The sequence below is a fragment of the Triturus cristatus genome, chromosome 2_2 (genome assembly GCF_964204655.1).
Source record: "Triturus cristatus chromosome 2_2, aTriCri1.1, whole genome shotgun sequence".
Classification (NCBI taxonomy): Eukaryota; Metazoa; Chordata; class Amphibia; order Caudata; family Salamandridae; genus Triturus; species Triturus cristatus.
Window position 1 is genome coordinate 558,420,278 of NC_140582.1, and position 23,360 is coordinate 558,443,637.

Sequence of the window (23,360 nt, forward strand, 5' to 3'; positions counted from 1 at the left end):
CATTAGCAGCCCTTTAACCAAACTCCAATGCAAATGCATTGAATTGGAGTGCCACCTGTGACCGTTTTTTAATGGGAGGCAGATCAATTTGGGGAACATGCCACAACTCATCAATCTCTGTTATTTCACAGAAGTCCTCCATTTCCAATGGTTCAAAAGAAACATTAAAATCACCAGCTACAATCAATGCTGGCAATATGGGCCTGTCGCCCAAAAACTCATCCAGCTCATGTATTGTAGCTGACCTCCTTCCCGCCCTAGTTCCCTTAGCAAAGACATTATAAATGTCAAGCGAGACACCATTCTGTCCTTTGTGTTGAATGCCTAAAATGTCTGGGCTACTAGACGGAAGCTCATGGATTATACATTGGAGAGCAATTCTAACCCAAATTAACAACCCCCAGCGTTACCGACCAAGCTTGCAAGAATGCGCTGGTCGATGAAATGTTATATAGTCTGGAATGTAAACAGGAAAGGTACTCCAGCTCGCTTGGAGTATAGAAAATATCAAAGTTTTCTATATATTCAATCCAATGTCAGAGTGCCAATTTTTACCTTACCCCGGCCTTATTCCAAGATACTAGTTGGATACCTGTCTATCTACGAGTTAGATCGTAGCTCGTGTACTGAATTTCCGGGCTGCACATCAGGCTGTGTTTGTTTTACGAATGATACTCCTCTCGAAAGCCTTCCTTCACTGGGAGATAACTCATTTGCTTTCCAGTCGCCATTGAGCAGGGGTGTTTGGGAAAGATCTCTAGCAGTTTGGCTTCTGGTTGGATGGAAAGACTGGGTGTTTTGAAAGATGGGCCACTGAACCAATGGGGGCTTTGGGTGTTGGTGGTTGCCTAAGTATTGAAGTCAATCATTGGCTGCTAAATTAGAATCTAAGCCAAGATGGGGGACTGAAGGTTAGACTGAACATGGTAAAGAACATTGCAGCAATCTGTACTTAAATTGAATGCTTGTGGATGTGGGAGGGCTATATCTAGCTACCAGAGCTATCAAACTATGGGACAACTTTCCGTCGGCCAAACGCAATTCAATACAATCCATTGGGTTGTTAGAGCATGTGAGCCTTCTGGCTTGCACAATGTCCTCCCTTATAACTGAGCAGCAACCCCTTACATGACGAATCCAGTGTACAGGTTTATTAATGAGGGAATCTTCCCCTTTGTACCTTGAGTGAGAGGAGACTTTGGACACATTGGTCATGTAGATACGTCTTGTGGGCGATGGCACATTATCACTCCAGACTTGGTGATTATCAGGAGGATTGCAATCTTGGGTGAAACTTAGGGGGTGATTATAGTTAGGGGGAAATCCCTGTGGCCCCTTTGAACCTTTCTTTGTTTGTAACTAAGCTGTACTTCACCCGTAGATCTTTACATAAAGCCACCTCAATGACGCTACACTTAAGATTAGCAGTGGCAGGTCGTGCAGAAGGTGGGTGTGACTCAACCCATGCTAAGTAGGTTATATTGGGGTGTCGGGTGGTGATCTGGGTCGAGGCCTGTGTATCGCTGTCCCCTCTGGATAATACAAATTTAACCTGTCCTTTTAGTTCCCCAATTGCAGATCCCAGCATAATAGCTTCTGCCCTCAGATCTTCTACAATCCTGGTCACAGTAGAGATGATCAGGGATAGCCCTTTGATTGGCGCATCACCTCCAGCTTCACTTCTTTTGCCCACCTCCCCTGCAATTTCTGCCCCCATGACTCCCTTCATGTCCTCCCTACCCTCTTGATGATCACTCAGTTTTTAGAGAGGTATAAACTTACTTACTGAGTATAAGACCAGCATCAGGTGGGGCTTGAGATGTGAGACTTACAAGTGGGACTGGACTCACTGGCTCAGGGTCAGCATCGGCATCAGTTGTCACTTGCCTTGCTACTGCACATGTTATGTTTCCTAATATTGAAGGAGATTCGTTTTGGTGTCCGATGAGTGTCCACCTGGGCTACAAAATCTCCTCACACTGCACCAATAGATCATCAATACGATCTAGGACACAATTACTCCCAGCATTCTTACGGGCCTGCTTGGCTTTGCTGGATTTCACCTATGCTTCCCCTCCTCGACCAACAACAGATTTATTTTCCCCATCTATATTCCTAGATCTAGGTTTACAGGTCTAGAAGGTACAGAACCACCCACAGCCACACAGATAAAGCCAATCAGGCCTTAGCTCAAGTTAGTTGCCAACCTCAGCGAACTGCAGAATATTCCTTTGCACCGACTGTAGTCCAATAATGCTATTAAGTAAGTGATGGATAGTTTTAAAATCACATCAATTGGCTGTCTGAGTTGCCTGGTCAAAGCAATAAATCACAGCCCAGGCGCATTAAAGAAAAATGTAGTTGCAGTGGTACAGTACCTTAGGATGGCGTCAATATCACACGAGTAGTAGCGAAAAAGAAAAGCCAAGGGAAATGGCTCTGCCCTGCCTCTTCCTGGCAATGACGGGCCTGCCCTTGGCCCTGGCTTTGCCCAGGTGCCGCCCACAAATATCCCGTGCTGCAGGACCCACAATGTGAATTTAAGCACCTCCGGGCACAATAGCGATTCAGGCAGAAAGGCAGGGAGTGTGGGAGATGGAGTCCTCCCCAGCACGAACTCCTGTGTGCAACGCGGGATTCCCAAGGAGCGGGACCCGCAACATGAATTTAAGCGCCTCTGGGCGCGACAGCGATTCAGGCAGAAAGGCAGGGAGTCTTCGAGATGGAGTCCACCCCTGCACGAACTCCTGTGCTTCTATTTTAACATTGTACATTGCTACTAACATACAATTTTCTTTTCGAATTTCTGGTTTATATTACAGCTCTATGATGTAATAACAGTATTTATTTGCCAGGCCATGAGGATACACATGTAAATGTCTGATTGTGGAACCAAACAAATTCATCTCAGCATTTTGACTACATTATCCATAATGCAATGTGTGGAACGCTATGAAAACATGAAATGTATATTTTGCTCAATGTTGATGGAGGTGTTTTGAAAACATCGTAATTCTTAAATCCATTAAATAAAATACATTTAAAAGTTAATCATTGTTATATTTTATTTAAAATGTGTGTTGTAAAAATTATACAAGAGCTAAATGTTTTTGAATGAAAATAGTAATCAACTAATCTTGATCATCTGATGCGGGGACAGAAGCGTCAGCATTAGGCACTCCTGAGATGACTTCTGGATGCAACGTAGACTCAATCATCTCTTCCATAGAGGAGGATGATGGTTCTTTGATCTGTCCTCCACCTGTAGCCGTGGCCATCTTCATTTGATTGCCTTCCTTCTCCTTCGTGCGGGAACACAGGTTATACAAACTCTTCAGAATTTCCACCATATATATTTTGCATTGATTATTTGTTGTATTCTGGTCCATATCTGCTTCTTTATGGCTTCAGGAACAGCCATTGAAGCCTTCTTAAACAGTCTGTCATGCTCACCAACAGAATCCTCAACAAAAATCTACAACTCAATATAAGTAATCTTCCTCTTTTTTTTTCTCCCCACCTCCTCCTTCGACTCCCAACATAACATCTTAAGTGCAGAGACTGATAGGCTGAAACTGTACACGAGCAGCAGAAAGAAGCAGTGCCCTCTGGCGTGCAGTGTTGCGCTGCTTGTGCTGATTTTATAAAACGAAAACTGAGTTAATCTTGCTGGTATTTAAACATGATAGGAGCAAATGAAGACAATTTATATACTTACCAGTTATCTTTCTTACCTAACTCTTTGTCCTCAGCCTTACTATGTGGATTATTTGAAGTTTGGCAGACAGGGTTTTCTTGGTCGCAATGGCGATGGAGTACTTTCTCCCCAAAATTCATGGTCATACTTTTACAACTTTGACAGGAATTGCTCTGACGGTAGTTCCTATAAATGATAAGAGTTGTCCACAGGGCTGGTGGGCAACTCTAGATTTGGCAGATTGAGGAATCTCAGGATGGCAGGGGCAATGTTCTCTACCATCCCGATGAGGTGCCCTCTGTCCTCCTAACTTTAAATCAGCCCCTATATGAGCGGTTTATATACCCTGGAGACATGTGAGTCTCTTGTCTACCAAAGAAGGTCTTCTCATTTTTTAAACACCTCTCCAAACATTTTTGTACACTTCAGTGATACTGAGGAGCACACACGTGCCATCTGTAGTTGCCGATGTCATATCATAAGCCACAGACCTCTGACCTGTAGGTATTTGCTGGTGCAGATAGCATTTACTACTTTGGAAAATTGCAGATATGCTCCTACTCCTACTCAGAATAACATAATGTTTAGACAACCTTAAGAGAGTAAAAGTTGAGTATAAACCGAGGTACCTCTCCTGGGTATTCTGTGCTGATTAGCCCAAAAGAGATGGCCAAAATCAAAGACTGATTGGGTGGGAAGAAGAGGTGCAATAACTTTGAGGGTGAACAATTTGACTCAAAGTAATTTATAGTGCTGGTACACAAGGATGGTACTGTCATATTTATTCCTCTTTGCCACAGTACTCTGTACATGTGGAGATGCAAGAAGCGTGTAAGTTTGTCCCTGTTTAGCAATATACAACCAGTAATTGCACACTTAAATTGATTCACTGATATTTGTAAATTGTTTTTTATTTTTTAAATGCTTCGGTCAAAAGTCTGGATTTGATGGTCCTGTATTATGAAATGGAAATAAAAGTACTGAAATTTACTGAAAGTGTTTGTGTGGTAGCCTTATAAAAGTCCAGCACAGCAACCATTGTGACTCTGACAAAGGTGCAGGGAGACTCGGTGCGGACATAAAATGGATTACAAATGAATGCCTAATGAATCAGTGTAGAAGATGAAGGATTTGAAATCCCAAACCTTTCTGCAGCAAGTTCATTCTTACCTTGCATAGTGCAAACATGTCAAAGATTTTCAAACACACATGGATTATTAAATTCCTTGAAAAAATGACTCATCATAGACAGGTATACAATTTGTGGATGTTTGATTACTGTAGGTGGAATGAAACCATATGCTCAATTACCATGATCGCACCCTTGCTTTTGATGATATCAATCAAATAATAAAGATGGTTATACTTACTATTTGATTTGATACCATCGATAGCAAGTCTTTGATCATATTATTGTTTCATACCACCTATAGTAATTAGGGCTTGGACAAATGCATATGTCTCTAAGGGTGAACTTAAAATGGGCCATAGAGTACGTAAAGTGAGGTCTATATTGTTATAAAGAGGAATTTGGCCCCTGTGGAGGCCGACTTGTCATGAGGCTAAAAGGCCCTGTGCACAAACACTTTAATTTTACATGTTCACTTTTAATGTTGAAATCTTTTTTAGACAATGACTTTTAGCAATCACGTGCCTGCACGCCAGCATGACATAGTGTACTCAGAAGAGGTTTGCTTACAGTTACGTTTTTCGTAGGCACACTATCATACCTTAGAACATTCTGTACAAGGATTGGATGCACTACTCGAAATGTCATTGTTTGTTGTTGTCTGATTGGCCACAGCTCTGGCTGGGTAGAATCATCAAAAACAGTTAGGCCAGAGCTCAGGCACAGAATGAATGGGTCCAGTTTATTATATACATTGTACCAAGCATTTGTTTAGGCAGAGGAACATTTTGATGGATTGTTGCAGTCGCCCTTTGCCTGAATTCTAGCCAATCACTATCCTGAGAAGGAGAGTGGCCTATTTTACACCAAGATTGGCTATCAGATGACACATGCATGCAGGTAAATGAGGGGTAGACCACCACAAGTTATTCTAGCAGACCCATGCACCCTATGCTTTCTAGGACAGGCAGAGTTAGGTAGCTGAACAATTATATATATCCATATAATCAATGCAAATGCACAGTGGTTGAAGTGTTCATCTTTTTCACTATTCTTGTAATGCTGGTTGCAATGCTCTGTTTCCTTCTATTAATCATTGCAGAACACATATTTTTCACAATAGCCCAATTGCTTCAATAAATATTTGAAATGGCAGTTTGTGTACTTCTTCTGTTTCCCTTTGGGGATGCCAGAGTTGACAACGAAAGGATAGATCTGTTTCCATGATTTCCTTGGGGGAGTCGGGGTTGTCATGTTCTGAGGTTGCAGACACCATCATGTACTTTGTAAGGTTTAGAGGTCCAGATGGCAAACTATGCCAACATATTCTGATGATATGGGCAGACTCCAGAGTTTGTCGGTTATGTTGCCCAAACGCACAGTCTTACTGAATTAGTAGGAACCGTACAACAGACGTTGTTCATAAGTTCTTCAAAGGAGAGCCAATGTTCCTCATGATGGAGGTCACCTATGGTTACTATATTAAACTCACACCAACTTTAAAAGGTACTTAGAATTTAGGGTATTACAAGAGGTCCTGAGACGTAATTGAGAGATTTCAGGGGCGAATGGGAGAGCACGGATGGTAAGATAATAGTATGTGTATAACCCTGCAGAGCCACTCGGGAAAGTGGGGTTTGTGGTCCTGATTAAGAGGGCATTGAGGTCTTTCCCATGCAGCAGTTGAGACCGAGATGCGGTCTCTACAAGAGAGAGGCCAGACAGTCACCCCCTCAACCTCTGAAGCTGAGCAGCAAGATAATAAAGCCCAAAAAAGGAGTCCACATCTGTTGAGAGGTGGAGATAAGCAAAAGCCACTCTCCTCCTACCTGTGTGCCAGACAAGTTTGCCCAGCAGCATGTCTAAATAATGAGAAAATGCTAGGGGAAGGACTAACGGCATATCTTAGAAGCAGTATCGGAGGCGAGGGAGGACCAGCATCTTGGGAAGATATCCACACCCAATCAGAGACAGAGGGAGAGCCATCTAAAATGATATTTTGGAGGAGATGGATGTCTCTGACTTAGGTTGATTGCCATCAAAAAATGTATTTGTCAGTGTTATATACCCTAATGCCCAGGTAGCGTCCACTGAAGGAGGCACCCTCCAAGGTCAAGCTGAGTATCATGGGCCATGAGAGTCAGTGGAAAGATGCAGGATTTTGGCCAGTCCTCTCAGAGGCCTGATGCGGCAGCAAACTCTGAGAGGGTCTATGCCAGACTGGCCCTGGAGTCCTGAAAATCATGGAGTTAAAGGAGAAGATCATCTGCATATTAGGGGTCTGTCTGGGTCCATCCAGAAGCAGGATTCCCAAGATCTCCATACCAGGATGGCGTTAGTATGCCAGTGGCTCCATAGTGAGGGCAAAAAGGAAGTGGGACAGGGACAGGACTGCCAGGTTCCACTGCTTATTTTAAAGGGGGAGATTGATTTCCCCACTCAGACATTCACAGAATTGTGTGAGAAGAGTGTCTTAATGAACAGGACAATTTAAGGCCAAAACCAAATCATCTAAAGGCCAAGAATAGATTCTCCCGATGGATAGTATCAAAAGCTTTTGGAAAGCCTAGGCTCAGAGCCACAGCGCTAGGCCAGGCTGGGGAGCCTCCTTTAGGATTCAGTATAAGCAACAGAGGTTTAGATGCAAGATCACAACATAAGGGGGCGTCATTTTAAATAAGGCAGGCCTACTGGTTTTGTCAGGGTGTCACCACATTAGTATTAGCAGACGCATGTCATGATTCAACATTGCACATTCTCCCCACATTGAAATCAATAAACATAGAATTAGTAATCAATAGCATTCAGAATTGTCAGATTCAATGTTGTCAATAAAGCTTTTTAAATTTGAAAATGTGTGCGTCAGATTCTTCTTTGTATTACTCTTAGATTACCAATGCCATAGAACTAACCACAAGGGGCTCCTAAGCTCCAGAGCACAAGAGCAAAAGCTTTGCAATGGCAATGCTTGAAATCACTATAAACCTCTCCTGGGTGCAGGCATTTCATCCCCTGAAGGAGGTTGGGTGAGCTTCCTAAGAATATTCCTGGGGGGCTGCTACAGCTCCTGGAGCCCCCTACAACACATTTACAAATCATTGGTGGTACCCCAGCCTTTATTGGTCATCACATAAGCCAACAGTTAGGTAAACTAGCCCCCTGAGTGGCTTTATGTGGTGCTTCCGCTCACGGGCAGCTATTTTTTAATGAGCAGCTTTGACACTTTGTGTTCTATCCCGGAGCACCTACAACCTTTGTATCTTTTGCTGAGGGATTGGCAGCAAGGGGAGCACCATTCCAGCATTGCCAGGCTAGCTCCACACATGGTTGCCATGATCCATTGCTTACATCCTATGCTTAATTTTTATTTCATTCCAATGCTCAGCGGTCAGTGAAGATTTAAAGAACTTTACTGCTTATGTATGTCACTTTCCTGGGAAAGAAACAAGGAGGTAGGTAGATGGATATCACACTTGAAAAAGGTAACTTGCATCAGTGAATGCCAAATAATGATTCATGTGATGGATGGGAGAGGCTTATGTAACATTAGTATTTAAGGTTTTGGTGGTCATTTTGGATTGTCCTTTTGGTAACCAAACTCTGGCATCTCTTTGTTCTTTTGAGCCCTCTCGGTTTAACTATACTAGATTAAGGCAAAATTTCACTTTACTTTCTTATTCAACAGGTCAGTCTCTTTTTGAATAAATAAAATGTGCAAGTCCTATCAGCAGCATATGGGAGAAGGTCCAATGCCTATCTACAGCTATGGAAAGAATGACTCTAAGAGGCCTAAGTGACTGAGCTGTGGACTAGAGGTTATTTATTTAGAATAAAGCACACTAGTGGCGTGAGTGGCTAATTCTAAGTGGTTATAAGTTGACATGATCTGCACAGCTAAACCTTGCTTATTTTTATTCAAATATTGTCATCTTTTCCCATTCTACAATTCTTCTCTTTTGCAAGGAAATTCCATGTCACTCCTGCTGTTCTCCAGTTCAGCCATGTTCCTAGGGTGGGCAATCCAGAAAGAATGCTGTTGCACCATTTGTATGCAGTATCATTGACTTTACTTTCATTATAAATAATTTTGAACTCTCTGTCCTCCCTTTCCAGCCTGGAACTAACCTTGGAGTCTGTGGGATGCTAAAGACTGCTTGAATAGGTTAATTTAATTGTCATATTCCTTCCATGACAGATGTGATATGCTCATGGAGTTGCTGAATTTTGTGTTTGTTGCTCTCTCTCAGCTTTCCTTAATCCCACCTGTCTATTTATTCATGACAACTCACACCTTCATCACCCAAGTTGTGCAGTCCATTGTGGTGTTTCTGTTTTCACCATCAACAGATTTGACACTTGTTGGGCTGCGCAAATCCGTTACGTGGGGAGAGTTACAAAAATGGCACATTTGACAAAGCAAACACCCTCACCCTGGCAAGAAAGGGGCATCTGAGTGCAGAAAAAGCATGTTAACAATGGTAGGCCAAGGACAAGTAATGTGTTTTGGGGCCTTTTCTTGTACATATTATTCCATGACCTCCTCCATAATATTTTTTCTCAACTGGAGGAAATATTTGAATTAATAGGGGGTCAAACATTTCACCAGTAAAGTAAAATAGCCCTATAAAAATTGGGCGCATTACATTTATGCTGAATATTTTATTTGACTATATATCATCCATCATTATCTGAGGTAACTTGGTGGGGTGCCATGATTCTGGGACACAATTTGTACATTAGCACATTATAATAATAATTCCAGTGGCCCTGCTCTTTCCACACCGATTCCCACCCTAAGAAGTCCCACTGCCCCATAACACAACCTCTCCCTTAATGTATTACCCAGTACAACAAATAATATTCCTGGGTTACGGAGTTTTCTAAATGGTTGACTTGAGATAGGTTTAGGTATGCCTATGGACAGGTTAGGTGGTGGTTAATGAAATATAGAAGACAGACCAGTATAAGAGCTGATATAAGAAGAAACTTAGGAATACATTATGGGTGAAATGTCTTATGTGCTGGGATAGGACCGGAATGGGAGGTGGAAGGTATGGATGGGCAATGGGTACTGGATAACACACCTCTTCTTCTACACTCTAACTTAAATGGGCAAGCGACAGAGACAGAACATATAGGGGAAGGTGGATAGTTCAAAATGATTGGGGATCGTGCTTAGGATCAAGGACTGGATAACTTAACAAATGCAGCAGTTGTCATTGAGAAAGGAACTTGATGTACCACTCTTCCTAGCAGCCAAGTCCTGTCACTCCTTACCATCCTCTTTGGGGACTTCGGCAGGTTATAGAAAAAAGACAAAAGGTATCTATTTAGTAGAATCACTATCAACCCCAGTATTTGCACGGTAATAAAACAATACCTAAATAATCTGAAATTATTGCTATCCATTTTAAGACTCAAATGGTCAAAAAAAATCAAAAGTATAACTTTTTTAAGAATGGAAGGAATTGGCTAGGGAAGGATCAGGAAAACAATGATTTAAGGAAGGAGAAGAGAATGCAGAGGGGAAATGTAAAAGGGTGGTAAGAGACAGGTTGCTCACACAGTAAGAAATAAAAGTAAAACAAAGAAGACAGAAGGGAGTAGGCTGCATGAACATAATGGAATATAGAAGAAACAGAAAGAGGAGTGTAGGGTTAATGGACACTAAAGCAAAAATAATGCCTCATGCAAAGTAATAAAGATAACATACAAAAATGTTAAACATAACTTACCTGTTTGCGCCGCCACTGTCGTAGTGGACAGCTCAATATGGTAAAGTATAGAGATAATTTGAAAAGTTTATTACATTTTATAATACATTAATAAAATATTTGTGTGATACATCTTTGTATAAATTAACTATTTTTTTTTTTTTTAAATAAAGAGCAAAATGTTTAAAAAACCACAATAGCGCTATTAATTTAATTTTGATAGAGGTTTACCAGGGGCAAGATGGCACCCGCTGTGTCGTACGCATAAGCTGTTGCTCCTGGAACCCCCCTCTTCGTTTTGGACTGACTCGATTGCTCTAATCCTGCTTTAGCCCTACACTGTAGACTATAGCGGTGGGAAAGGTTGGAATGATTTGGATCATTTGCGGCATCCTTCGGCTACATTCCCCCTTGTACAACACCGCCCAGTGCTTACCTTCGGATCTGCGTCCATCCTGCATTGCTACGGACGGTGGCGGTGTTGTTTCTGTGATGCCTCCAAAGACCGCTATGGGCCGGAAACTTCGGGCTTTTGCTGACACTTCCGGGACATTGAAGGGAGGTCTCGGAACACAGCGTGGTGTCGGCACTTCAGAAGTCGCGGCAGAGAAATTGGATAAATTCCATGGAGGTGAATCTGTGGGTAAGAAGAATACACCTTCCTTATTTTTATCAGGGAAGAAAAAGAAAACTCAGCCATCTCAAAGTGAATGCACTGACCCAGGTAGTGTTGCAATATGTCATGAAGATGAACCAGGTAGACAGCAACACCTGTCTGTTTGGACCGGTCAGCCTCACTCTAAGGCTGATGCTGCCCACCGGCTCAACGAGTCACCAGGCAGACATGATATGATGGTTAAAGTTGGCGGTGGCTTTACTACTAATGGAGAGACTGGGGGAAGGATGGACATGCCTCAGTACCTCTCTTGACTCCAATGGGGGACGGTACCCCGAAGGGCCATACTGAGCCTAGCAGGGCAAATAGTATGATACAACGTAAAATGGCCATGAGGAAACTAAAAGCAGCCAATGTTCCTGTGCCTGATAGACAAGGGGTAGATGGCACTTGCTGTAATCAAGACTTTGTAAAAGAAACTGACTCTGGGGACAATTTCTTTTCCTTGTGAGATCCCTCTTACTCATAAGAGATAAGACCTTGTCTATCCCCAGGCCACGTTCTGGAGGAGAGTCACCTGATAGCTGCTGGAGTGAGGCAAGCAGTATGCATCCTGAGGAAGAAACTACTGGCAATTTGGATTCTGGTTTGATAACAGTATTTAAGAAGCATGAGCTGTTGGAGGGTGCCGCTCACTCTATTGATCCACGCACACTTCTTTGGGATTACTAATTTTCTGCGGGACGTGGGACTGAAAGGGGTGTCCACATCTAATCATATGGGGGAGGCCATGTTGGAAATACCTGAGGAGATTTCTTTGGCTGTGAGTATAATGGTGCACAGAGAGGAGACGAGAACAGAGTCAAAGGATGCACGGTGCATGTCGAAAACTCCAGAACTCCGCAAGGCGTATTGGCAGATCTTGCTCAGAGTTTGCAGAAAAGATCATTGAAGCTGAGGCTCGAATTTCAACTTTAGAGGATGAACTTGCAGCTCAGAAATCTATAACTGAAGAAATACATTCACAAAAAGATAACACAATGGAAATTCACGGATCTAGAGAATTGCCTGCGATGGAATACCCTCAGAGTTGTGGGTATTCCAAAGGGCACTGAAGGACAGGACATGCGAAAGTTCATTGTTGATCTTTTTTCAGAAGCTTTTCCCGAACTCTCGCAGTGGAATTGGAATCAAGAAATACAGAGGGTGCATCGATTCTCCTTAACACAACAGCAACCGAGAGCTGGAGAAACCACTCCGAGACCCAGGACAATCCTGATATGTTTAAATAGTTTCCAGTCTCACCAGGAGGTGTATGAACTGGCACGGCCAGATAGAAAAAGGGCAGGCACGGGTAGTGAGGTTTTTGTTAGGCTCTATTTTGGCCACCAGACGATGGAAAAACACTTGCAGCTTTGGCAGCTTATTCCTCTAATTCAGGGGAAGGGTGCACTGGTGTTTCTTCTGAATCCAGCTACGCTGAATGTTATCTATAATAATTGCAGTCATTTTTTTACTCAGTGGTGCAAGCTTAATAATTTGTACTGTAAATTTAGTTGGGGCACTAGGCTCTATTTTTATCACTCTAGAGTTATGTGCTGGTGTGAGCCGGGTTGGATAGGTGCTGTAGTGGGGGGGGGGGGGTGGTGATCTGGGTAGCCTGGAGTTTTCCATCTTATGGGACTATTGGTCCTATTGCCTCTTTTTTGGGTGGGGGTGGGGTGGACTAATAGAGGATGCTCCAGTGGCGGTTCCTATGGTGGGGGTGGAGGGAGGTGGCACGAGTGTGTGGAGTGGGGCACACTGGTGGGGGTCAGGGTGGGGGATGGTATAAAAAACCAACCCATAACATGTGGAAGTTTGTTGGGTGCATACGGTGTAATATCTAGAAGGATTACTTCAGGGAATGGTGTTGCTTGGTTCAATGGGGAATAGGTTGTCACTTATAGGGGTAAGGATTTGCTCCTTCAATGTATGTGGTCTGAATAATAAGGGAAAAAGGCATCAAGTAGCAGCTGAATTATGGGTGATGAAACCTGATGTGGTCTGCATACGGGAAACCCACATTCCGTGGGGTAAATGCAAATTTTAACTGAGCTTGGCTATGCGTTAATTGCATGTACACAACAGAGTATGACCGTCCGGGGGGTCCAATCTGGGCTAAGCATTGTGTACAGGGCACTGGCAGGGTACTAGCTGATAAGCAGGACCATTAGGTTATTACGGACTGCGCAGTAGGGGCTGCCAAGTTTGTTGTATGCTCAGTCTAAGGGTTGAATCATGATGAGGCGCAGGTACTCAAAGGTCTTAATATAGAATTAGCATCATGGCCTAACTTTGATACTGTGTTGGGATTTCAATATTCACATGGGCTGAGCCCATAGTCTTTAAGGCTTTACAGCAGTTGTTGTCTGATTATTGACTTGTTGATGTGCGGCCTACACTGAGGTATCCTGACCCGAGCCTTACGTTTTTTTCACATCCACATAATAAGTTTGTTAGGCTAGATTATTTTTTTTATCTCTAAGACGCTCATTTCAGGGACCCAAATTCAGGTTTGCCCCAGGATTACTACGGATCACGGTCCTCTTATGTTAGCTATTCCCGTCATAGGCATCTGTCGACCTCCGATATCCTTCTAGTTTTTAGGAAACTTCTGCAGGACACCATGTTCATTAGCCATATGAGACACTGGATTGTGCAATTTCTTGTCATCAATCGCAACTCAAACTCATGTTCATTGGTATGGGATGCTTTAAAGGTAGGACTTAAGGGGAAGGTTTTCAGCTTTGAGATTTATAAGCAGAAATAATTAAAAATCCTGATGCTGGGCCTTTATGAGGATCTTAGAAAAGCCAAAGAGGATCTCATACAAGTGGTGCATGCCTGCATTGTGATCACCTCACTTCAAGCAGAGGTGGTCCGTTGTGTATAATCATGTTATGGATTGAAATAAAAAGATATTAAAAAAATAAATAATATAATAATTTAATTTTGAATAACATCTTTAAATAATTTACATATATTAAATTAAAAACATTTTTTCTGAAGTTAAATTGAGAAAACTATTCCTACTCAAAGTTGAAATGAATATTTTTATTATGTATTATTACAAATTATATTTAGATTTAATTTAAAGCAATGTAAATCTATTTTCAATAGAAATTGATGGTACATTAAAGTATAAATTAAAAAAAACGAATACAATATTTTATATTATAATTACATAATACATAGTTTTCATTTTTAGCAATTTTGTGATAATTTACTTCCTATGGGGTTTTATTTTAAGTACCTGCATCCAATAGTTTCTTTTGGAGGGTAGTGCAGTACCATTATTATAATTATATAAATAATTATCATTAGCACTACTTTTAAGAGGACTTATATAGTGCAAACAGCTACCCACAAAAGGATTTACCAATTTAGAGATCGATAGGGTACAGTCAGAGCCCACTAACACAGAACAACCAAGTCTTCAGTAGTTTCCGAGAAGAGGCCGGTGAGGTTTGCAGTTGTTTTTTTCCCAAAGCTTAGAGCTCTGTTAAGCAAAGGAACATCGTCCCATACAAGTCTATCTGACTCTATAAGGAGAGAACACTGGAGCATAATGTGCGTGTCTGTAGATAGGGTCTCACTAGTCCATGGAGATAGCGGGGCTAGTATTGTAGTGGAGACAGGGTTTTATGTGCACACATTGCTATGTTAGCATTAGCTCTTTAGAAGTTAACCGCCATCTTGCCACTTTGCTGCTTTTTTCACAGGACACTACAGGTAACTGTTATTACAAGCAAAACTGCTTGCTTGCTTTTTCTTCACATGAGAACGGTCTGTTGTTCACATCCCTAGACGTGCACCGCGACCTTAGTCTGGTCAAGGTCAAATAACAATGTATGGTGTTGAATTCAGGTTGATCGGCCCACGCTCAACCTGACACAACAAGCAAACAGCTGCAAATATCTGAAACTCGGGTGCCTTTAATATTGCATGATTCAGACACTTGGAGAAAACCTTTCCAGACACAGAGAGCAGATCCTGTGATGTGATTCACCTAAGCTGATTTTTGAGGTATGGGGTTCCCCATTCAAACCTGGAGACCTTCTATTAGTTTATAAAACTAGCTTACAAGCGAAGGGAGGGTGGTTCACAGGGTATTATTGGACCTGTTTTCCACTATCATTTTTAATATGATTTCTCCCTTCATTTTCTATGGAATTGTAACAATGCTGATGGTTTTATTTCTAATCATTTGTCTGCTTATGTTAGCCAAATTACTGCACCTTAGAGCACGTAGTTAAAAATAAACATTTTAAACTTTTTCGTGTCTCTGATTACTCTTGTTGTGGACTGATATAAGAATAATAACGAAAAGGTGTTTCTGATTCCCACCATTCCTGAGAGTACTCTAAGTCGCTTGTTCTGGGTTGTCTAATCATTGGTAGCTTCGAAATGATATTGAGAACGAATGAGACACTAATGCTAGTCGGTTAGGGGTTCTGGGTACTGAGGTGAGTTTTTTGGTACACCACAATTCACTGAGGTCCTGGTTTCCTGTGCATAGTTCTGTGCATGAGCAGAATCCCCGCAACATGGCGCACCTAACGTTTTGGTCTTATGATTGAGACGTCTTAGTAGTGCTTATATTTGTACACAACACTCTCGTTTCCGGTTGACTGGAGTGACGGTTTAAACCTACCTATATAGTTGATTTATAGGTTTATTCAAGCTTGACAATTAAAAAGATTTTCTTTTTCAATTACTGACCCTTTTTGTGCTACGGGTTGATATAGATTGTTTTTTCTTCTCTGCGTCCTTATGGTTGAAGTCGCTATTAAAGCGCATAGTCGCGCACCTCTCCGGCGTCATTTGATGCAGTTCGGGGTGCCATACGATGGAATGTCTATTATCTTTGTAGTGAGTTCCGAAGCATTGTTCCCCTATGAGCTCTTTTACTCTTGGTTTTCTTTTCCGGAGGTGAATGCGGATGATAAGACGTTTCACGCATACACTCCTAAGGCAGTTCCAGCTAATTACACGCCGTATAGGATGCAGGAGATTCTTATTTCTGCTTGGCAGCATCGTATTTGGTTCAATGGCAGCCTCCCCCACACCGTTACATCGGTTCGGTTAGGTCCCTTGTCTATTCCAGGGGCCACTTGGCCAGTCTTGGCTGGGTTCACACCACATCCATGTTATTTGCAAGCCCCGGTGGATGACTTACGTCAACTCCATACCGCCTTGTTTGCGGTGCATAGGGCTTTGGTGCAATACGTCTCTCGCAATGTCCAGGTGGAGGCACCTGGGGTTTTGGTGCAACCAGTTGGACCGGCCGGGATCACTATTAGTCCCGTCATGGTTAATTCGGTAATGGGCAAACGCCCCCAGAATAAGGAGGATATGCCTTCTTGGCTTGCTCAGAAATTTGACCAGCTGGAAGCAGTGTTTCCTAACTCTACTCCTGAGTAAAAACACAGGATCCTTATCATTAGTTTGCAGAAAGACTTAGTCCCAGAGGTAACTGATTGTGAGAACTGGGGTAAAGTATTTGCAGCAGTCTACGCGAAGTGCTTCGGCACACCATCTATGACAGTACTGCCCTCCGTGATCAAGCGTGTTCAGGATGAGCACAGTCCAGAGGCGGCAGTCGAGCTGGGAATGAGATGAGACTTGTCAGCGTGTTCGACGTAGTCGCTGATCTCATCCTTGCTAATGTCAAGGGAGATGCGGTTAACTTTCAGGTGTCCGATGAGCTGCGCCTCGTCGCCGACGTCGATAAACCCCGGCAGCTACCAAGGATTATTGCGGAGGCATATAAGACCATTGGCCGCAATAGTTTGGGTGTGAAGCCTTTTGCTAAAACAGCAGCGCAACCGCAAACTCAGACGGTTAAGTCTACTAAAGACGACCATCCAGCTTTTCCTACACAAAATTGGAAAACTAATAAACAGGGAAAGCACCAACAGAAACAGGGGTCTCGTCCCGCGTCACCGGTACAAGTGACTACTGAATGCACTTATGAATTGCGCGATCGTACTAGAATTAGGTCTCCTGATAGATTTAAAGTTCCTGAACAGCGTTCTCCTCGTTCAGGAAACATCGGTCTCACAATCTGGTGGAGGAGAAAGTGGCAAAGGTCGGGGTGCCCCACAAGGACGTGGGCAGCCCCGCCTGGCTGATGGTAAAGGCAAGCAGGACGAATTTGCACGTCAACGACCCCCGTTTCAGAAAAAGAAGGTTGCTGCACTAACAGTAAGGTATGCCATAGATAGTGAGAACACAGCTTTGGAACCTGACATGGGCACTAACGCTGCTAGACAGCGCAGCGGAGGATACAATAGTGCGGCAAGCACTGTGTCCATATCTGAAGGCGACAGCAACTGACACTTTTATTACTGTAGAAACTGCTGACACTAGAGTGGCTCCACCTTACAGACTATATGACATAGTCCTTTTAATTGAAGGTGACATACAACGTACCGTAAAAGGGATTTTTGGGGAAAATCTGACCTCTACATATGATATTTTGCTAGCAGAGGCGGACTGGCCTCCAACTTTCGTTTTGGCTGCTCCCAAAGGGGAGGAGGTAATCCTCCCATCTTTCGCGCACACTGTTCCGAAGGAGCAAGCTCAGAACTTTGCAGAAGAGTGGGTACAGGTGCTTGCTCTGGCATTGTACCGTACTCAGGTTGGGTGGGATAAATGATCACCAAACCATGAGATTCCGTTACAGTCTATGCCACAGCCACAACCCCAATATCTCATTCGCCGAGAAAGTAGATCTCACGTCGCAGAAGTCCTTGAACAATTGGAATATCAAGGTGTAATTGAAACGTGTGTCACCCATGAATAATCCTCTTTTCACTGTAACCAAACCTGATGGGTTGTACCGCCTAGTTTTGGATTATTGGCATTTGAACTCTCACTGTTGGACGTGCGCGGTACAAAATACCCACAGTTCTGCCCTCATTGATAGTTTCGTGAGAAAAAGGTTTAAGACCACACTTGACATCTCTAATGGCTTTTACAGCTATAACCTGTCCTCTATTAGTAGTCAATGGACAGCCTTTACGTCTGGCGGCAAACAGAAACAGTTTAAAAGATTAGCCATGAGCTACAAAAACAGTCCAGGTGTCTTTGCCGCACGTGTAGTCTCTCTGTTGGAGAGCATTGACCCTAATGCGTACTCGTATGTTGATGACATTTATCTCACAGACGACGAATTATGGCCGCATCTGTGTCGCGTTGACCACATCATTGTTATGTTTGCGGACTTCGGTTACAAATTTAACTTTGCAAAATCACACATTGCAGAGTATACAGTGTTGTTTTTGGGCTATGAACTCAACAACGAAGGTCGAGGTTTAGCACCTCACTTCCTGCAGAAATGTGCATGCTTGCACGCTCCAACAACTTTGAAAAAACAACAATCTTTGCTGTTCTTTTTTAACATTCCCGATTAAGCCCAGCGTATCAAGCCGCTATATGCCTTGGTACAACCAACTTTTTCCAAATCGAGCTGGCTGCCAGAACATTCAGCTATCCTGCAATCTTTGCAGGCTGATCATTTTGCTTCTAAATACTTATTGACGCATGATAACCAAACTAACCTCGTAATAAGAATTGTGCCAGGCGCAGTGGGTTTCACGTACTTGATGTTCAATTGCTTACAAATCACATGTGTACACTTCAACTGAAATGCGCTTTTCGACAGTCAAAAAAGTTTTGACTGCAGTGCAGATGGCGATTCTTAAAGAGACAGCGCAGTCGCAAGGGAAACGCATGTTGGTTGTCACATCGTATCCTGCCCTTGAGGCAGCGACGAAAGCCAGTGTACCAAATTCTAAAGCTTTGCATCTGTGTTGGATACAATGGGCCACTTCTTTGACGTCTCCGGATGTCACTTACATTTTTGATGCCTCATTGCAGACTCAGGAGTATTTGCGGTATGAATTTGTTCATCCACTTCATCTGTTTTTGTGCCCGCTTGAGGATTACCATTGTATCATCTATACTGACGGTTCAGCGCAACCGACGACAGAATCTAAGCATGCTTATTCAGCGGCCTGCACAATAATTGCTGGTACTTCGTGCATGGTGAATTCAAGTCTGATGTCGTTCACACACAGACATTGGGTGATTGTACCGCCCAGTTGGCAGAGCTTCGTGCTCTGGTGCTTGCACTGGAGTTTGCTGATCCTCGAGTGACTACTTATAGTGAGTGACTCTTTTTACTTTGTTCAGTCGTACAATGACAATTTATTCTTTTGGTCTCAGAATAAGTATCATGATTCCAAAGGTAGCACAATCAAACATAAAATGCTTTGGGTTTGAGTCACAGAACTTTAACAATGTCTGTCCCTCATGAATGTAATTCATTCTCTTGGTCACCAGCGCGTGGGTGTCCACGCTGTTGGCAACAGTTTAGCTGCCGAAGCGGCAAAAACAGCAGTGGCAACATATCTAGTAGCAGCAGTTACAAGATCCAAAAGTAAGATTGATGATGACATCTTGGCAGCAATTGCTGCAACCGAGAAGTGTGATAATTACCCTCGTGGTTTCCCTTCTAAATAGTCTTATCATTACAGTCCTGATAAAGTTCCCTATGTGAGAATTAACGATGTTGCTGGCAGATTGATTCCCAACGCAGACTGCAGACTTTCCTTGATAACAGCAGCTCACGAAGGTATGGCTTCTGCAAATGCCAGCATTTCAACGACTGTTACAATCTTACAACAATGTTATTGGTGGCGTGGATTGTATAAACAGACTCCTGCGTATGTCCTTAATTGTGACATTTGCCAGCAGATTAAACCTTCGACTGCGCGTCCACCTCAAACACAGTTGTACATATCTAATAAACCACTTGGGTGTGTTTATTTGGATCACTGCAGTCCTTTTTCCTCAGATACAGCGTATAAGTACATCTTAGTTGCAGTGGATTCATGCACATGTTTTCTATGGGTCTGGCCACAACGGAGAGCTGATGCTTGAACTGTCATCAGGGATTTGTGTGTCTTTGTGGGAATTTTTGCATGTGGTATCCTCCATTCAGACCAGGGTCCAGCGTTCGCCTCTAAGGTGTACAAGGATGCCATGAGATCTTTGGGGGCCCAAGTCAAATTTTCGTCTCCATACCGGCCTGAGGGTAATAGTGTTGTGAAACGAATGAACCGTGACTTAAAGCATTCCTTGACAGCTAGGGTTTTAGATACTGGCAGGAACTGGTTGGCCCATTTGTATAGCGTTCATCGTGCACTTAATAATCTCCCTAGAAGGTCTCTTGGTGGACGGACCCCATACGAAATGCTCTTTGGCATAAAGATGTTTGTCCCGGACCTTGATGGTCTAGACATGGCGGTGTCGGCCGCACCCTTTGACGTAGATGATCATTCTGCTGTATTACAGAATTTACAAGAGACCCGAGACCCGAGATAGTCTTGCAAAGGAACACTTGCCCTCCACAACTGATGCAGCACTTCAGATTCCGGTAGTTGGCTGGCTACCTCAAATTGGTGACCTGGTCCGTGAGAAGGTGGAGAACAAGAAGGAGTTCGGCCCCTCTTATCGTGCACCGGTTCCAGTGCTTGGCGTGCAGGGTACAAGAACAGTCATTTTACCTCCACTTCCTGGTCGCAAGGATAACAGGTATATCTCCATTGACAATGTCAAACTACGAGTGGCCGATTCTTCTTAGTATGACTCCAGTTGTCTCTTGTCCAGCAATGCTGAGAAATTCTGTTTTGGGTCCGGCAAATACCAACAGGCCTGACATTGCCTTCGAGATGCATACAGTTACTAATCCTTTATTGACTCCACCGGCTGGTGGTCCTGTTGAAGATACTGAGTAAACCTATCCCACAGATTTGTCGTTGCCTGGTTTCCAATCAAGTGCGGTTGACCAGTCACGTTTTTCATTTGACACTAACTCTACAACATCGAATGCCCCATCGAAAATTTCTATTTTTGCTGTTTGGTTTAAAAGACATTTTTTAATTCCCCCTTGGACTTACATTTGGCTGGCGCTCATATCTATTTTTTTGTTTATGTCGATTGGATTTGTGGTTGTAATTTTTCATCTAGTAAATGGACACGATCTATCCGAAAGATCTGGAATTAGACTAATTGATGGAACTTTGGCCCCCCACTCCTCATCACACATCATGAAGAGAGAGCAGACTTTTGTTAACATTACTGCCTGGCCTGTGTTAGATGGGATTGTATGGGATGCTGTAATATAAAAAATTCATGGCCCCACAGAGGTGATTAACGTCCCCAATGTACTTTGTGTTTCTATGGGGGATGTTGTGAAACAAAACATACGCTCTGATGATTGGGATGTCCAAGCCGTTGAGGCTCTTTTTTTAGATTTGAAATATTATGCTGCTTTGGATGCTGAGGATTTGTATTTGGAAACAGCATATTATGGAGCATTGGTTTGTTATCCAACACTATGGCAATCATTTCCTGCATAAAGCGAATACATTTAGAAATGTCGTTAATTATATACACAATGGGAACATTGTCCAGGACCAATTGAAGGCAGCTCCAAAACTCTAGTGAAAATATTTACATATTTTTCTGATTTCAGGGTATCTAAACCTGAAGCCTTTTATTTTAAAATGGCTGCTGAGTCAGCTTCCAAAGTTATACTGACCCACACTAACTTACTGTAGCTGTAGGGGGCTATGAGCTGTGGAGAGATACCATTGATCTTAAATCTGTTTGGGGTTCTAAAGCTTGGCAGGTACAAGGCACAGAAGCACTGCATTGTGCATGCCTTATACCTAACCACCTGTTGTTCTTGATTTCTACTATTTTTCAGACCACCTGCTTTGGATTGGCTACTTCTAAAAAGATGAATTCCCCTTCTATTCTTGATCTGGGCGCTTATCCAACATGGGATAATCACACTGATCTGTCCCTTGATGAATTGCAGTCCCTCATTACTAATACATCCTTTAATATTTCCACCCTGGATCCCGAAGGATGGTTGTTATGGCAGAAAAGTTCAGATTCCTGTCAACATCGTTTTCTGGGTCTGCTCCCTGGCTACACACAGGTTAGAGAAGACCCCAGATTTGAATCTTCCCATTCCGTCACTACCTGTTCTGTAGGTAAATTATGTCAAAAATGGCTTACACATTCCACCTTACCATCAGTTAAACATCATTTGTCCAAATTAAATGACAAGGTAGATTTGAATGACTTTGTTAGGGGCCCTGTGGGTGGCAGGTCCAAAAGATGGGTGTATGCTGTTTACAATGAAGTTTGGACATTATCTCAAATCGAAGCTGCTTCTAGATTAAGAGCAATAGATCAAGCTAATTTGGAAAAAGTGCTTGCTGTCATTGATAATAGCATTAACACCCTTTCTTCCAGAATTTACACATTAGATAATATTGTTTAATCTGTTGTGGATATTGTACAAGATGACATGTCTGTCTTATACCATGGTCAAAATCAATTGCGTTCGATAATGCAATTTGCATGGACTTTACAAACATTGAATGCTGGGAAAGTTCCCTGGGACTACATGGATACTTCATCTTTATTCTTTCCGTTCAAACTGATTGATAAACAACTGTTCATGTCCATGAAGGATGCGACATATTCACTTTTGCACATTGAAAAGTTGGAACCATTACTGTTCTCTGTGGCCGAATCGAACTTGGCTGTGTGGCTTATCCATGGTTTAATCACTCTACCTTTTCCATTGTTTAAGTTCAGTTCATGTATGAAACACTATGCCGTAGGCAGATATGAACCATTGGTACCGCTTTCCTACATGCGGTTTGGTCACTCCCATTTACATACAGGTACCTGAGAGAAGGTAAAGAAGTTTATTTGAAAGGAGAGGATTGCACTTCCACACCTGATCACTCAGTAGTTTGTAGGAACATCCAATTGCATGGTGCATGCAAGGTTCACGCCCTGAATTTGGCTTACATTTTGAAGGGAAATCCTGTGCCAGCAATCACACCCACTTTCACATTATTAGTTAACGGTAGTTATTTGCTTTTAAATAATAAGGCATGCTGCAGGATGCTAGTAGGGATTCCGTACATTGTAACTGTCTCACAACGAGTAGTCTGTTGTAAAAATGTGCTTTTCCCACCCCCGCATGGGAGACTGGATGTATCCATCTGGCCTTCCATACCAACCTTGAAAGAAGAGTTCAACAAGATGAGCAGAATAAGGGCTCTA